This window comes from Euprymna scolopes, chromosome 27, assembly GCF_053919585.1.
Source record: "Euprymna scolopes isolate OS-2025 chromosome 27, ASM5391958v1, whole genome shotgun sequence".
Lineage (NCBI taxonomy): Eukaryota > Metazoa > Mollusca > Cephalopoda > Sepiida > Sepiolidae > Euprymna > Euprymna scolopes.
In genome coordinates, this window is record NC_136508.1 from 76,257,975 (window position 1) to 76,270,632 (window position 12,658).

At 34.5% G+C, this 12,658-nt stretch overlaps 1 protein-coding gene across 6 annotated transcripts in view; it reads right to left on the reverse strand.

Annotated features, from left to right (window-relative positions):
• The window catches only part of LOC145248920 (cell adhesion molecule Dscam1-like), a 401,357-nt gene extending 400,105 nt beyond the window's left edge, over window positions 1–1,252 (reverse strand). For all 6 annotated transcript variants that reach the window (XR_013863428.1, XM_080110708.1, XM_080110707.1 and 3 more), the window contains exon 1: window positions 790–1,252. The gene's annotated coding sequence lies outside the window, so the exon portion shown is untranslated. The remainder of the gene's footprint in view (window positions 1–789) is intronic.
• Between the last annotated feature and the right edge of the window lie 11,406 nt (window positions 1,253–12,658).

Below are 12,658 nucleotides of genomic sequence, written 5' to 3' on the forward strand. Positions count from 1 at the left end.
ATGACGTGAAACAGCAAAGTAGATACCACAGTTTGTTACAAACGAGAAACCCATACATTGTTAAAGTTAAGGTTTTTAAAGAAAACGATTTTACTTTTATAGTTTTTTGTAAATTTTTTTTTTTTACTTCAAAAATGCGTATTATCACTCCGACGTAAGGGGCTGCTATTTGGGATCATGTCTGCAGGGGTTGTGCGTAGTTGAGTAACGAGATGTTTATTCACATTACGTTTAAACTTCTGCATATTAGTACAGAAGCTGAAAACAGAGACCGAATTCAATCCTAGCAGTGCGAAGAAAGAACAAATTTATAATAGAGACTTTTCGGCACTAAGAGACCTAAACAACAAAGAGGTGGGAGTTTGCTGCCTGTCAGATTAGTCGAAAGTACATACGTCGAGGAAGGGCACAAGTACTATGATGTTTTTCAGAGCGCATTGCGTTACAGTAGTTGTAAAACAGGCACAAGGATGCAACTTTATGGCGATGGGGCAACGGTTGGAGCTTGGCAGATAGTGCGGGAACTATCAGGTTTGAGACATTTTTTTTTTACCCTGTCTAAACGGGAAAAACTCACTAGTCTAATATATGCACCAGCACAAGGTGGCAACCATACTTCCGTTTATAACACGTATGTAGATATGCGTGTGTGTGCGCGCACGAGCGTATGTGTGTGACAAATAGAAAAATGGGAGAAAGAAATATAAACAGACGGAGAGCGGGAGAGAAAGCGGTGTTAGACGCGCAGCTTCTGATAAAAAAAAAATTAAGTTAAAAATACAAACCCACCTGGTTAATAAGTGGCCACAATTTGGGAGGTAAAAAAAAAAAAAGTCGTCATTTATCCGTAGATTCGCTGTAAAAATTATACGCGATCCTTTCGCAAAATAAGGGAAGTTTTCTTTTAGAGTCCATTTTGTGTTATCCGTAACATTGACGTCTAACGACGTTTCTCTGAAAAGTAAGGCTTTTCATTTTTTTTCTTTTCTTTTTGATTTTTTCCTCATTCATTATTCGACTGTTAGTCCGAACCATTCATTCATTGTCTCTCTCAGACGGATATATATATACTGCGTATACGTGCGCGACTGTTTATTTTGTTCATTTTTACGGACTTTTTCTCTCCCCGTCTCTCATTTCTGATCTACCGAGACGGCAAGTGCGCTAACTTGCTTTCTTTTTTTCTTGTCATTCGTTTACCGTAGGCACGCGTGTTAGCGTACAATACACTCCAGTCTTTACTCGTTATTGTGAACAACAGACTCCTCTCTCTCTCTCTCTCTCTCTCTCTCTCTCTCTCTCTCTCTCTCTCTCTCTCTCTCTCTCTCACTCTCTCTCTCTGGCTCTATTGATTTGCATGAACTTGCACTTCAGCAAAAAAGTTCGGCCTCTCGTTTCCTTACGTAAAGCTTGCACCATTCATAAACTGATACCTTGACGTTACCCCACGCACACGCTTAATCTCTGAATTTTCTTCCTGCTTTCTTTCTTCCTTCCTTTTTTCCTTATTTTTATTTTTTTTATTTTATGTTCTTCTTGCTCCCTTTCTCTTTACTGTCTCTTTTTTTTTTAATTCTTTATTCTTACTTTGTTTTCTTTTTCATTCTTTCTTTTTACCTTATGTCTTGTTTGTGGTCTAGTGGCCCTGGTGAATGGGCCTCCGTAACGTTAAAAAAAGCTGGTTCAACGGACTAGTAGCCCCGATCATAAAAATTAGATGGACGAGATGCGATGAGGCATCCAATCATATTCAAACGATTTCCTTTTCTTATATGTATCAGTATTTAAAATTTCTCTGGCACCTATATCCAGTTATAGCTGACGGAACGAGAGCATGCGACCTCCGTAAATTAAATAAAGGGTTCCGGTCGAAATTTCGTGCAGATTCTCGGGTTCGAAACAAATATTCCCGGGTTGGACAAAATACACCTGAAGAAGGTCAGATGTTAAATCGGCGGAAATGTTGTGAAAATAACACTCCAATAGTCCGATAACTCTAAATAATATGTGTTTTTTAGTCGTTAGACATTTAAACATTTTTATTTAATTATTTTTTACCAGGGTATAACCATTTATTAAGGCTTAAAAGCCGCTCGAGGATAAAAGCAAAATAGTGGAACTTGGTGATTGGGTAGATTTTGATTATTTAAGAGAGCGGTTCAACAAGAATTTGTTCATATTGAACTTAAAAATGATCATGTTGTAGTCATATAGGAAGCAGCCCCACTTTACCGTGTTCGACAGATGCTCAGTTATAGGAAACAAACTTTGTTCACGGAAGTTTAGTTTTGTTTAATGCACATATATGTAGAGATAGAGAGTGTATAACCGAGAAGATAATCTTGTAAATAGGGATAACCCTTTTTCTCTTCTCTCCAATGTCTTTCCCACAAAAAAGATGACTCTGCTTCATTGTTATTTTCACGGCAAGTGCTCGTCTGAACGCCAATCTATGGTCCCCATATACTAAACTTTCACGAAAAAACACTAGTCTAGCTGAAACCCCTATTAATAATTTGCCCCACGCTTTATCTGTGATGGACAAATTTTCTTTTTTAAAACTGTACGCCTGTGGAACTCTTTCCGTTTGCCTGCTTTCCAACTGACTACAACATGGTCGTCTTCAAATCCAACGCGAACAAGTTCTTGATGAGCCGTTACCCTTAAGTAATCCAATTTACCAAATGTCCACTACTAACGATTAATATGATATTATCCTATTGACAACTGTACACTCATTAACCCTTATCCTCGAGTGACCTCTGGGCCTCGATAAGTGGTGACTCCTTTGGAAAAAAATCACTTACGCATCATCAGACTTTCGCATGCCACAGCTGGGCCCCAGAATTTGTGACAGGGCTAAGTTACCAATCAATTGTTTCTCCATGCAGATCTACTCTGATCCAGAGTGGTGGTATCTATCATGATTCCATCTATGGTTAAATAGAATGCGTGCCGGACACCATGTAGCATCATAAATGCTTGTTTATTCCTGTCCCTGTATGCGATTTGGTTATACACTAGCATATCAGCCTGCAGGGTTCATTATTTAATCAATCCCAAGAAGAACTACGTCAGTTATTTATTTTTCACCCACGGGAGGGGGGTATGGAGAGATGTGACACAAGATCAGGAAAATGGGATTTGAGCAACCAACGTCCTAGAGTAAGAGCACTAAGGCCTGCCAAAAATGCCTGGATAGCCCTAACGGCATTCCCTTCTCAGGCTTTTAGCAATAAACTACTCCGATTCCCAAAGAATAAGGAGGCAAATCCTGGGAGGATGGAACTCCTCATACGGTAACAGAGTGCCCACGCGCGTATGCAAATGCAAATGCCGGAACGAGAAGTCACGCGTGGTTGGAAAATATGGAAATAAATGTCGGTGTTACAAAAAAAAAGAGTCAAATTATAACTTGTCTTATGTTCCTTGCGACGTACTCTGCTACAACGTATGGGGTCTACGTGTGTAAACGTGTGTAATGTTCCAATACTGCATAGGACTATACCTTAGCCAAGACGACTTTAGCTTCTTTGGGAATCGCAGTAGAAAGATCCGACGATCTTAAAAGCAACCAGAAAAACGTGCTCTTTCTGTCTCCTGTCTTTTCATTGTTTATACCTTCGAGTATATATCCGACACAATTAGACACAGTTGATCAATCGAGAACCACATCATTCTATCTAAAAACATATAAGATATTAACTGATATATACCCGAGAGTCAAAATATAATGAAAAGAATATGCTGTTGTCACAGCCGTAGTAATTACATATACCTTTGGTTTAATCAATTGATTAAACCCTTTCGTTGTAGTTATGAAATAGTTTTTCGTTTTTCTCTTCCGTGCGATACTTACAAATATCATAGCAGTTGCTATTAAGACTCGTGAACAAGAACAAGCTCTTATAACCACACTATATATAACAATAGATACCCCTGAGCAAAGTGCTAACCCCGACTCACTAATACCGTTCTGAAAGCACTTTCTACCGTTTCTTTTCTTTTCTTTTTTTTTTTACAATGGAGTCCCCATTTATCAAGGTCCAGAGGCCACTCGAGGATAAGGGTTAATGAGTGTACAGTGGTCCAGGGGAACATGTCAGTCAAAAGGGCAGTATCATAGTAACTATTAGTAGTGAAAATTTGGTTAATTAGATTACTTAAGGAGATGACTCATCAAAAACTTGTTTACATTGGACTTGAAGACGACCATATTGTAGTCAGTTGGAAAGCAAGGGAAACGAAGTTCCATACGCGTGCAGTTCTAAGAAAGAAACTTTGTTCATGGAATCTACGTTTAGGTTTAGGCACAAATAAAGAGTGGGGTAAATTATTGGTAGTGGTTTCAATTAGATGAGTGTTTTTCGTGAAAGTCAGGCCATACAAAATTTCCCAGCCCCTGCAACTGTCCGGTGTATTAGGTGTATAAGAAAGTGTCCATTAAAAATGATGATCAGAACTTTAATAATTCAACTTACTATTTTTCAAAGCTTATAACTACTTGAAAAATGTAATTCAAACCTTAATTATTTTTTCAACTTAAGGAGCAAAGACAAAATTTTAAAAAAATAACAGTTTTAATAGCAAATTATGCAATATTTGTTTTTAAAGCGGTTTTATTTTAAAAGAAATATAAAGAAAATCAACACATTTTGACTTGCTTATAAATATATGTATATATATATATATATATATATATGTATATATATATATATATATATATATATATATATATATATATATATATATATACCAAAACATCACTTACTTTATAAAAAAATATGCTATTAAATGGGTAGTTCCATCCTTTATTGTTAAGAATTAATCCATATTTATATTTTAAATGCCATGTATTTTTTAAATAAAATCATTTTTTTAAGGTGGCGGTCGTAAAAAATTGCATTTTCACAACGTATTTTGCGCGAAACTGTAAATAGCTGAAATGAAATGAAATTTATGAAGTACGGATTCGTCCAAGGGACATAAATAATGTCTGTTTTTTATTGCGTGTGTTAACCAAAATTAGTATTTTTAATCCTCCGAAGTTAAAAAGGAAACGAACATTCACTTATAAGTTTTTTCCCCTAAAACAAAAAATCCGCTTTGTCAATTTTTTAAAAATTCTTTTGATGAAATACACGAGTTTTTGATTGATATATTATAATACTTCTTTATCGGCTAATTTTTTTTAAATATCTAAAATAAGAAAACATTCAATGAAATAGAAATATTTTCTGTCAGCGTTTGGTATTTACTTGACGATGTAAACATTACATGAGTTTTCATTAAAAAAATCAACGTGGTTAAAAAAAAAAAGGTTTTACACTTTGGACTTTACAGGTAAATTTCCAAAAGACCGATTCTTTTTTTTTAAATTAGAATATTTTCTTGAGTGATCTTTTGTATTCAATGTGTGATATACAAAAATTTGGCACATAAATTATTAAAATTTTAATAGACCTTTCAAAATGGGGGGAGGGTGAATTTGAAAAAAAAAAAGTTTCTTTATATTTGATCTATTGGAAAGAGCATAAAATTTCACATCGACTCTGAACATATCATAAAAATTGAACCCAGAGAAAAATTTGGATAGACTTCTAAATTTTAAAAATCAAATAATATTTAGTTAGTAAAATTCTATTGATTTTATTACGTAAAAAATGGCTGCATGAAGGCACGCCGGCATTTTGTAAAAATTTTGTAAACACTGTTTTTTTGAATAAAAAATAATATTTCTATTATTTTTTAAACCACTTTAATAGTTTATTTTGGAAGTATATTCCATACAGAAAATAAACAACCCACTTTTAAAAGAGAAATTACGAGTTTTTTTATGTTTTATTCGCATTTTCATGCTAGGGGTGTCAAAAATTCCTCCAAATTTCTGATACACCTACCGGTGTATGACAAAATTACATTTACTGATGGGACCCTCATTAAGGAGCTTTGTGGGATGTAGAGTCACACACAGGTTACTACAACTCCTAGATTGATTCTATCAGGTGTGGCAGAGCCTGGAAGGATTTCATGTATGGGTTAAATCAGTGACTTTCATAATAATATTTTTTTAATTTTCTAACACAGGATTAAATAAAAAGTAATATATTTTTACTCATAAAGCAAAGTTTTGCAATAAAATAAGAAAAAAAAAAACAAAGATTATAGATGGAGAATTTTTATTCATATAAAAGTGTATTTCTTTTCTTTTTTTTTAGAACTTGTGTATTTAAGAATCGGTTTGGTATCGAAATCACTTCCGAATTAATCAGCTCTGATATCGATTATCGATACTTTGAAAAAAAAAGTCCTTATTTATATATTTATAAAAGTCAGAATCTGTGTGAGGACAAGTCTCAACCTATATACTCGACAATTTTGTTTTAACTACAGACTTGAAATTTGGTATATAGCGTATTCAGACACGTGGAAACTTCTTAATCGATTTACATTCGGAAAAAAAGGACTACTAAGAGGGACAAATTCGATAATTGCTGTTGGGGGGGTCAGCAGATTATTATCTGTTTGTCAACTGTTTCACAACTGCGTATACGCGAATCTTTCACATGATAGAGTCCTTATATTAAGAATAAGTAGGCTTGAAAATAGATTTTGAAGATCGTGCAAGCTAGCTTTATGGTTATCGTACTTGGCTCACTGTCTTGATTTCGATCTTAGCTCGAGCATTTTTTTTAACAGTTTATAAAAAATACATAACACCTAAATGCACACGTTTCAGTTTCTTTCAATGTTTACTTGATTTTTTTTTTAAAGGAATTTAACGCTTAGTTTAATACCGGGCAACGCCGATTACATCTGCTAGTAATCCGATAAAATCGCCCAAACAACATTATAAAGCATTAAACAGCTTACCAAACGCCAAACTTTTAGATTTTTTAAATTCGGATATTTTTGACCGATTTGTGTCATTTTGATTAATAAATTAAATATACTTATTAAACAAAATAAAATTAAATACATTCTAGCTATTACCTCTTCGCAACATACCAGTTACCATTGCGCGGCATGCTAATGTGTCGTAACACATCGGGTGACAACCACCAGGTTTAATAGAAACAATCGGTTCTAGATTGTTTGTTTACAATATATATATATATATATATATATATATATATATATATATATATATATATATATATATATATATATATTACTTTTGCAGTTTACATGCCGTGCTGAAATAATAAGATTATTATTTAAAAATACATTCTTTACGTGTGAAAATTGCTTTGTTAATTGTTCTGTACTTTCACCTAACAATTTAATTAATAAACGACACTACAAAGAAAAGTGAATTTAACACGAGAATCCTATCTAAAAAAAAAAACAATACAATCTGCACACACACACACACACACACACACACACACACACACACACACGCATATATATATATATATATATATATATATATATATATATATATATATATATATAATGTACTTTTGTACTAAACAATATTTCATTATTTTCCACCGCAGCAAAGTTAGTCATAAAAACACTTTAATGTGAGTAAGGCGTTCACGCTCCCCCGAGAGGATACCGCGTAAATGTACAGACATAAACGGACCCGTCGGCATTCCCCAGTAGAGACATTTAAGGCCACTGGCAATAAACCAACTTCTCATAAAACATGGGGTAATGCCTTGGAGGGTATATCTCCTTGGATCAACTGGTCTATTCCTTATCTCGACAAGTAAGGATCGGTTCGTTCAGGGCATAATCTATTCGAGAAACGTCCTCGACAATCAGTCCTACTTTGTTGCTGCTGGGCTTAGGTATGCTCCTGTTATGGTCCACCCGCTTAGGCTTAAATTTCTCTTTGTGAATGGCTTAGTTTACTGCTAATCGCTTGAGGTACCCCTATTTGGAAATGCTGATCGGTCTGCTCGGTCATATTTTTTTAGTGCGCTAATTAAAATGCACTAACTTTTCAAAACTACATCCGATTTTATGTATAACTTCTTGGGGGGGGGGCAGATAAAATAAAGTGAATATCGGTCGGGGTATGATAATAAGTCGAAACTAATCGTATATAAAATAAATGTACGGTTTCGACATAATATAGTCCAAAGGCAGTCGATAGGTTGTAAAACACAGCAAACATTCAAACTTTCTCCTCTTATTTTATTTTAACTCATTTGTTTTCGTTGTTTTGTTTGTCTTTGTTTTTAATCCTTTTTTTTTACATAGGCATCACCACTTATCAAAGCCCAGATGCCACTCGAGGATAAGGGTTAAAGTGTGTACAGTAGTCAGTTGGACAATATAGTAATTGTTAGTAATGAGAATGAGGTAAATTTCTTAATTTAAGTGGAACAGCTCATCAAGAACTTCTGGAGGTTGAACTTGGAGACAACCATAATGTAGTCAGCTGGAAAGCAGGCAAACGGAAGACAGTTCCACAGGTAGTTCTAAGAAAGAAACTTTGTTCATGGAATCTACTTTGAGGTTTAGGCACAGATAAAGCGTGTGGGAAATTATTGACAGTGTTTATAGCTGTCATTCTTTCTTTCTTACTCTTTTTCGCTTTTTTTGTTGACTACTTTTTCTTTCTTTTTTCATCCTTTAGTGTTTTTCATCCTTTTTTCCTTTCTTCATTTTTTTCGTTCTTTTTTTTCATTTCTTTCTTTCTCACTTTTTTCTCTTTTTTTTTGTTTGTTTGTTTTATTTTATATCTTTTTCCCCTTTCATAATTTCTTTTCTTCTTTATTCCACCTCCTAATAGTTTATAAAATTCTTTTTTCTTCTTTTTGTTTTCTGTCTATCATTCTTTCTATCTCTCCTTCCCTCTTTCTTTCTGCTGTTTTTCTTTTTCTTTTCTCCTTCCTTTTTTTTTTAATTTATTCGTCTGTTGTTCACTTTTCTTTCTATCCCTTTTTCTCTTTCCTCGTTCTATTTTCTACCTTTGTCAGTAACGTTTATTTTTTTAACTTTAATACTTGCTCTCTTTTTTCTTTATTTTTTTTTGTTTTTTCCCCCCTTTCCTTCCACCTTTCTTTTATCCATCCATTCTTTCCTTGTGCCCCCTCCTAAATTAATTCTTCCCTTAACTTATTATTTTTCACCTGCCGACTGCTTGATATTCAATGCTTTCTCTATTCATCCATTCGTCCCTCCTTTCTTCACGTCTTCCCGTTCTCTTGTTTATGACGAAACGCTGCTTTTAAATTGACGTGAACGAGAGAATCTGGGACTGCTTGGCGCAGTGGTTATAGGCACGGATATGAAGGGGAGGCCAACAAAGTTCAATAACAAGTGTGAAATACTATGCCTCGCTTTCAGGATAATGCCATTCGGGGTAATTTTTTTTTATTATTATTTAATCAAGCCCGAGAAAACCACTCTACTCTATATATTTAAACGCACTTATTTACGCATGCACAGAATATTGGGTGTTTGTTAAAATAGAGTCGACAATGATCGATTCTGATTCTTTTGAATTTCTGAATATAGACTTTCTTTTTTTTTGGGGGGGTATTGTAAAAACCATGAAACCTGTACGTTTAATTCCCTACGCGTAGAAATACACGGGTTTGTTTTACTATACACATAGATAAGAAAAAATTGTCAAAAAACAAACATATACCAAATAAATCTTATCAAGAAGCCGCCATTAAAAATGCGTGATAAGAACTTGAATAATTCAACTTACTCTCTTTCGAAGTTTATAACTACTTGAAAAATGTAATTCAAACCTTAATTATTTTTTCAACTAAAGGAGCAAAGACAAAATTTAAAAAGAAATAACAGGTTTAATAGCAAATTATGCAATATTTGTTTTTTTTTTTTTAATCGGTTTTCTTTAAAAAAGATTTAAAGAAAATCAACGAAATAAAGGGAGACAAATATCTGATTTTCTTCCCGTTTATCTTCCGGTGGCTTCGAAGCGCCATAATTAATGTCTCTTTATATTGCGTGCTGTAAACCAAAATTAGTATTTTGGGGCCACCTTATATGAAAAATGAACATATTCACTAATCAGGTTTTGCCTTAAAAACACTCTACCGATATTTTTTTATTCTCTTAATGAAATACGTGAGTTTTTGATTAATATATTCTTCGAGTGAACGTTTTTTAAATATTGAAAAAAAAAACATTCAGTGAAATAGATAAAAATTGTCGTCAGCGTCCGATATTTACTTGCCAATCTAAGCATAACATGAGTTTTCACTTAAAAAAAAAAAAAAATCAACGCCGTTTAAAAAAAAAAAAGGTATTACACTTGGGATTTCACAGGTAAATTTCCAAAAAATACTTTAATATTGTATTTATTGATCATTTATCCTCAATTTGTGATATATAAAACTTTGGTGAGTAAATTAATTATTTAAATGTTAATAGACATTTCCAAATAGGGGGCGGTGAATTAAAAAGACGTTTGTTTTATATATATATATATATATATATATATATATATATATATATATATATATATATATGTTTTATATATATATATATATATATATATATATATATATACACACACACACACACACACACACACCTTCCGTTTATTTTAATTTATACATATTTACCTTAATCATTAGACTGTGCGGAGATTTACGCTCCAATGAGTGCAAATCTTGTTTTATTTGTATATGTTTGTTTGTTTTTTATGATCGAATTTCTTTAATAAATGCTACAATTAAACTCGCCCTGTTACCTATCTCATTTCAGTTAAAAGATGAATCTTAAATAAACGGGGCGGCTGGTGCACGTGTAAGCTGTCACACCCGTCCACATGTAGGTAATTGGCGACTCCAGGCATTCACAATGCATCTCCGTTAGAGAGGATACAATAATCATAGAAATAAGTAGTTGACACATAAAAAAACAACAACAAAAAGAAAAATAGTGTGTACATTGCAATAATTAATGGTGGCATGGCTGCAATAGGAAAAAAAGAAAAGAAAAAAGAAACATGCCTACGGAAATACGTCCCCGACAATCGGTCTGACAGGGACTGAATTATAGTACTACTTAGCCTAAGGTGATTCGCATTTCCACGTTTTACACTTTCTTTGAGAAGAGATTAGTAGACCTCAGGATAAGTTATCGGTGATGCTGGGGAGGGGGCGGTGGCTAAGTGGTTAACTACATGAACTGATGACCTAGGTGTTCCATGTTCGAATCCAGTTCGTTCCGCAAACATCGTTTTCACTTCGGATGTTGACAATTTCACGTTGATCCTCCCTCGTAACTATTCGATGAAAGAATCCTCACTAGAAAAATATCGAGGACACCAATACCAGCAATAGAATGCTCAGATTCATACGACCACGCTGCTGCTGCTGCTGCTGCTGCTGCTGCTGCTGCTGCTGCTGCTGCTGATGATGATGATGATGCCAACGTGGTCAGTCAGGGTATGTATGAACTTCACATCAGTCACCTCCAGAAAATCAATGAACGTAGGATATAAAGCAAGTAGATTCATTAAAATGAATAGCAAATCCCCAAAAGTAAATCCATATGAAATACTATAATAAACTAAGTCGTTAAGGCCAGGGACTGACAACCTGCGTGTGCCACGTTCGAATCCAGTTCGTTCTATAGAAAGACTTTCACTTATGGATGGTGACAGGTTTTTTTTTTCTATCTTGCTTTGATAGAGTCAAAACTGGCTTCGAAATCTAGTAAGTGATGCCCTTTGCCCCTCCCTGCAACATCTTTAACACTGAAGAGACATTGCGAGCCTTTCTCTGCACTATCGTTATTTCCATGGCAAGTGCTCGTCTGAGCTCCAATCTATGGTCCTCCTGACTAAATATGAACAAAAATACTCGACTAGCTACAACCACTCTCAACAATTTCCCCAACTCTCTATCTGTGCTTAAATCTAAACGCTGATTCCATGATACCTTCTTTTCTAGAACTGTCCGCCGGCGAAAGTTTGTTCCACCGGCCTGCTACCCAGCCGAGTACGATATAGTAGCCTTCAAGTCCAATGTAAGCAAGTTCTTGTTGAGTCTTAAATGTTCCAAATTCTACCGAATCTGCACCATTAACGATTACTACATACCACCTTACATACAGTAACCCTTATCCTCGAGTGGCCGTCTGACCTTGGCAGGGGGTGACTTCTTTGTAAAAACACAACATGGTCTCTGCTGATTCTAACTAGAACTATACCAAAGTAACAAATGCCAACAATACACTATTATGGTTGATACGATAGCAATGAATGTATAAGTATAATACAGTTTTTACAGGCTCGAATCTGTTTGTTGGCATGAATATCCCCATGTCAAGTACAAACGAGAGCGTTCACGTGAAGGTTACCAACATCCATAGCGAATTTAATTCCAGTTAGTCAGTGCAGGTCGATGTTTCCACTTTACGCCACCACCGGTTTTAGGATTTTTTTTACCCCTCTCGGCAAAAGGAGGGTGGATTTGTAAATTCACCCTTATCCGTTCGTCTGTCCGCATTTTATCTCATTAACTTCGCCTTAGATTTCTTTTAAAATCTTGCACAAACATTAAACATGATATGAGTAAAAATGTAACAACAGATTTTCTAGGAAAACTCTAGCTGCCCCCGTAGGGGTGCCTTTCGAGTTAAAATGGCTAAAATTGACACTTTTGTGATTATTAAAAAAAAATTTGATGGCTTGGATTTTTATAAAATTTTCTGA